The 7,500-nt window shown below is 49.5% G+C and overlaps 1 long non-coding RNA gene across 1 annotated transcript in view; it reads right to left on the bottom strand.

The window, feature by feature from the left end:
- The window catches only part of LOC142907722 (uncharacterized), a 92,206-nt gene that overhangs the window by 17,246 nt on the left and 67,460 nt on the right, over positions 1-7,500 (bottom strand). The window contains exon 4 of the long non-coding RNA XR_012931237.1: positions 7,456-7,500. This exon is cut by the window's right edge and continues 22 nt beyond it. This is a non-coding gene — a long non-coding RNA (uncharacterized LOC142907722). The remainder of the gene's footprint in view (positions 1-7,455) is intronic.

Genomic DNA, 7,500 nt, shown 5'->3' with positions numbered 1-7,500 from the left:
ACACACAGTGACACACACACAGTGACACACACAGTGACACACACACAGTGACACACACACACACAGTGACACACACACAGTGACACACACACACAGTGACACACACACAGTGACACAGTGACACACACAGTGACACACACACAGTGACACACACACACACAGTGACACACACAGTGACACACACAGTGACACACACACACAGTGACACACACACAGTGACACACACAGTGACACACACACAGTGACACACACAGTGACACACACACAGTGACACACACAGTAACACACACACAGTGACACACACACACAGTGACACACACACAGTGACACACACACAGTGACACACACACAGTGACACACACACAGTGACACACACAGTGACACACACAGTGACACACACACACAGTGACACAGTGACACACACACAGTGACACACACACAGTGATACACACAGTGACACACACACACAGTGACACACACACAGTGACACACACAGTGACACACACACAGTGACACACACAGTGACACACACACACACAGTGAGACACACAGTGACACACACACACAGTGACACACACACAGTGACACACACAGTGACACACACACAGTGACACACACAGTGACACACACACACAGTGACACACACAGTGACACACACACAGTGACACACACAGTGACACAAACACACAGTGACACACAGTGACACACACAGTGACACACACACACAGTGACACAGGTACACACACACAGTGACACACACAGTGACACACACACACACAGTGACACACACACACACAGTGACACACACACACACAAACACACACACACAGTGACACACACACACACAGTGACACACACACAGTGACACACACACAGTGACACACACAGTGACACACACACACACACAGTGACACACACACAGTGACACACACACAGTGACACACACACACAGTGACACACACAGTGACACACACACACACACAGTGACACACACAGTGATACACACACAGTTACACACACACACAGTGACACACACAGTGACACAGTGACACACACAGTGACACACACACACAGTGACACACACAGTGACACACACAGTGACACACACACACAGACACACACACACACAGTGACACACACACAGTGACACACACACAGTGACACACAGTGACACACACACAGTGACACACACACAGTGTCACACACACACAGTGACACACACACAGTGACACAGTGACACACACAGTGACACACACACACACACACAGTGACACACACACAGTGACAAACACACACAGTGACACACACACAGTGACACACACACACAGTGACACACACACAGTGACACACACACAGTGACACACGCAGTGACACACACACACAGTGACACACACAGTGACACACACACAGTGACACACACACACAGTGACACACACACAGTGACACACACACAGTGACACAGTGACACACACAGTGACACACACAGTGACACACACACAGTGACACACACAGTGACACACACACAGTGACACACACAGTGACACACACACACACAGTGACACACACAGTGACACACACACACAGTGACACACACACACACAGTGACACACACACACACAGTGACACACACAGTGACACACACACACACAGTGACACACACACAGTGACACACACACACAGTGACACACACACACAGTGACACACACACACACAGTGACACACACACACAGTGACACAGTGACACACACACACAGTGACACACACAGTAACACACACAGTGACACACACAGTGACACACACACACACAGTGACACACACACAGTGACACACACACAGTGACACACAGTGACACACACACACAGTGACACACACACAGTGACACACACAGTGAAACACACACACAGTGACACACACACACAGTGACACACACAGTGACACAGTGACACACACAGTGACACACACACACAGTGACACACACACAGTGACACACACAGTGACACACACACAGTGACACACACACAGTGACACAGTGACACACACACACAGTGACACACACAGTGACACAGTGACACACACAGTGACACACACACAGTGACACACACACAGTGACACACACAGTGACACACACAGTGACACACACACAGTGATACACACACAGTGACACAGTGACACACACACAGTGACACACACACACAGTGACACACACACAGTGACACACACACACACAGTGACACACACACAGTGACACACACACACAGTGACACACACACACAGTGACACACACACAGTGACACACACAGTGACACACACAGTGACACAGTGACACACACAGAGACACACACACAGTGACACACACACAGTGTGACACACACACACACAGTGACAAACACACAGTGACACAGTGACACACACACACAGTGACACACACACAGTGACACACACACACACACAGTGACACACACACAGTGACACACACACACAGACACACAGTGACACACACACAGTGACACACACACAGTGACACACACACACACAGTGACACACACACAGTGACACACACACAGTGACACACACAGTGACACACACACAGTGACACACACACACAGTGACACACACACAGTGACACACACACACAGTGACACACACACAGTGACACACACACACAGTGACACACACAGTGACACACACACAGTGACACACACAGTGACACACACAGTGACACACACACAGTGACACACACAGTGACACACACACAGTGACACACACAGTGACACACACACACACAGTGACACACAGTGACACACACAGTGACACACACAGTGACACACACACACAGTGACACACACACACAGTGACACACACACAGTGACACAGTGACACAGACAGTGACACACACACAGTGACACACACACAGTGACACACACACACAGTGGCACACACACACAGTGACACACACACAGTGACACAGTGACACACACAGTGACACACACACACAGTGACACACACACAGTGACACACACACAGTGACACACACACACAGTGTCACACACACACAGTGACACACACACAGTGACACAGTGACACACACAGTGACACACACACACAGTGACACACACACAGTGACAAACACACACAGTGACACACACACACAGTGACAAACACACACAGTGACACACACAGTGACACACACACACAGTGACACACACACACAGTGACACACACACACACAGTGACCCACACACAGTGACACACACACAGTGACACACACACACACAGTGACACACACACACAGTAACACACACAGTGACACACACACAGTGACACACACACAGTGACAAACACACACAGTGACACACACATAGTGACACACACACACAGTGACACAGTGACACACACAGTGACACACACACAGTGACACACACACACAGTGACACACACACACAGTGACACACACAGTGACACACACACAGTGACACACACACAGTGACACACACAGTGACACACACACAGTGACACACACAGTGACACACACACAGTGACACACACACAGTGACACACACACAGTGACAAACACACACAGTGACACACACACAGTGACACACACACACAGTGACACAGTGACACACACAGTGACACACACACAGTGACACACACAGTGACACACACACAGTGACACACACAGTGACACACACAGTGACACACACACAGTGACACACACAGTGACACACACACAGTGACACACACAGTGACACACACACAGTGACACACACAGTAACACACACAGTGACACACACACAGTGACACACACAGTGACACACACACAGTGACACACACAGTGACACACACACACAGTGACACACACACAGTGACACACACAGTGACACACACACAGTGACACACACACACAGTGACACACACACAGTGACACACACAGTGACACACACACAGTGACACACACAGTGACACACACACACAGTGACACAGTGACACACACACAGTGACACACACACAGTGACACACACACAGTGATACACACAGTGACACACACACACAGTGACACACACACAGTGACACACACAGTGACACACACACAGTGACACACACAGTGACACACACAGTGACACACACACACAGTGACACACACAGTGACACACACACAGTGACACACACAGTGACACAAACACACAGTGACACACAGTGACACACACAGTGACACACACACACAGTGACACAGTGACACACACACAGTGACACACACAGTGACACACACACACAGTGACACACACACACACAGTGACACACACACACACACAAACACACACACACAGTGACACACACACACACAGTGACACACACACAGTGACACACACACAGTGACACACACAGTGACACACACACACACAGTGACACACACACAGTGACACACACACAGTGACACACACACACACAGTGACACACACAGTGACACACACACACACAGTGACACACACAGTGACACACACACAGTTACACACACACACAGTGACACACACAGTGACACAGTGACACACACAGTGACACACACACACAGTGACACACACAGTGACACACACAGTGACACACACACACAGACACACACACACACACAGTGACACACACACAGTGACACACACACAGTGACACACAGTGACACACACACAGTGACACACACACAGTGTCACACACACACAGTGACACACACACAGTGACACAGTGACACACACAGTGACACACACACACAGTGACACACACACAGTGACAAACACACACAGTGACACACACACAGTGACACACACAGTGACACACACACAGTGACACACACACAGTGACACACGCAGTGACACACACACACAGTGACACACACAGTGACACACACACAGTGACACACACACACAGTGACACACACACAGTGACACACACACAGTGACACAGTGACACACACAGTGACACACACAGTGACACACACACAGTGACACACACAGTGACACACACACAGTGACACACACAGTGACACACACACACACAGTGACACACACACAGTGACACACACACACAGTGACACACACACAGTGACACACACACACAGTGACACACACACACACAGTGACACACACAGTGACACACACAGTGACACACACACAGTGACACAGTGACACACACACAGTGACACACGCACAGTGGCACGCACACAGTGACACACACAGTGAAACACACACACAGTGACACACACAGTAACACACACAGTGACACACACAGTGACACACACACACACAGTGACACACACACACAGTGACACAGTGACACACACACACAGTGACACACACAGTAACACACACAGTGACACACACAGTGACACACACACACACAGTGACACACACACAGTGACACACACACAGTGACACACAGTGACACACACACACAGTGACACACACACAGTGACACACACACAGTGACACACACAGTGAAACACACACACAGTGACACACACACACAGTGACACACACACAGTGACACACACAGTGACACAGTGACACACACAGTGACACACACACACAGTGACACACACACAGTGACACACACAGTGACACACACACAGTGACACACACACAGTGACACAGTGACACACACACACAGTGACACACACAGTGACACAGTGACACACACAGTGACACACACACAGTGACACACACAGTGACACACACAGTGACACACACACACAGTGATACACACACAGTGACACAGTGACACACACACAGTGACACACACACACAGTGACACACACACAGTGACACACACACACACAGTGACACACACACAGTGACACACACACAGTGACACACACACACAGTGACACACACACAGTGACACACACAGTGACACACACAGTGACACAGTGACACACACAGAGACACACACACAGTGACACACACACACAGTGACACACACACAGTGTGACACACACACACACACAGTGACACACACACAGTGACACAGTGACACACACACACAGTGACACACACACAGTGACACACACACACACAGTGACACACACACAGTGACACAAACACACACAGTGACACACACAGTGACACACACACACAGTGACACACACACAGTGACACACACACACAGTGACACACACACACAGTGACACACACACACAGTGACACACACAGTGACACACACAGTGACACACACACAGTGACACACACACAGTGACACACACACAGTGACACACACAGTGACACACACACAGTGACACACACAGTGACACACACAGTGACACACACACACACAGTGACACACACACAGTGATACACACACACAGTGACACAAACAGTGACACACACAGTGACACACACACACACACAGTGACACACACACAGTGACACACACACACAGTGACACACACAGTGACACACACACAGTGACACACACAGTGAAAAACACACAGTGACACACACAGTGACACACACAGTGACACAAACACACAGTGACACACACACACACAGTGACACACACACACAGTGACACACACAGTGACACACACACAGTGACACACACAGTGACACACACACAGTGACACACACAGTGACACACACACAGTGACACACACACACACACAGTGACACACACACACAGTGACACACACACAGTAACACACACACAGTAACACACACACACAGTGACACACAGTGACACACACACAGTAACACACACACACACACAGTGACACACACACAGTGACACACACAGTAACACACACACAGTAACACACACACACAGTGACACACACACACAGTGACACACACACACACAGTGACACACACACACACAGTGACACACACACACACAGTGACACACACACAGTGACACACACACAGTGACACACACACACAGTGACACACAGTGACACACACACACACAGTAACACACACACACAGTAACACACACACAGTAACACACACACACACAGTGACACACACACACACACAGTAACACAGTGACACACACAGTAACACACACACACAGTGACACACACAGTAACACACAGTGACACACACAGTGACACACACACAGTAACACACACACACAGTGTGACACACACACACAGTGACACACACACACAGTGACACACACACAGTGACACACACAGTGACACACACAGTGACACACACACACACTGACACACACACACAGTGACACACACAGTAACACACAGTGACACAAACAGTGACACACACACAGTAACACACACACAGTGTGACACACACACACACAGTGACACACACAGTGACACACACACACACAGTGACACACACACACACAGTAACACACACACAGTGACACACACACAGTAACACACACACAGTAACACACACACAGTAACACACACACACACAGTGACACACACACACAGGAGGACGAGGTACTAACTGTGAACCTGTCGTGCTCTCCGCGACTCGGTGGTGGAGGAGGTTT

The sequence above is a fragment of the Petromyzon marinus genome, chromosome 82 (assembly GCF_048934315.1).
Source record: "Petromyzon marinus isolate PM22_M1 ecotype Great Lakes invasive population chromosome 82, UKy_Petmar_22M1.pri1.0, whole genome shotgun sequence".
In the NCBI taxonomy this organism is placed as follows: Eukaryota; Metazoa; Chordata; class Hyperoartia; order Petromyzontiformes; family Petromyzontidae; genus Petromyzon; species Petromyzon marinus.
Note: the sequence above shows the minus strand (reverse complement) of the source record. Positions and strands in the feature narration are given on the sequence as shown.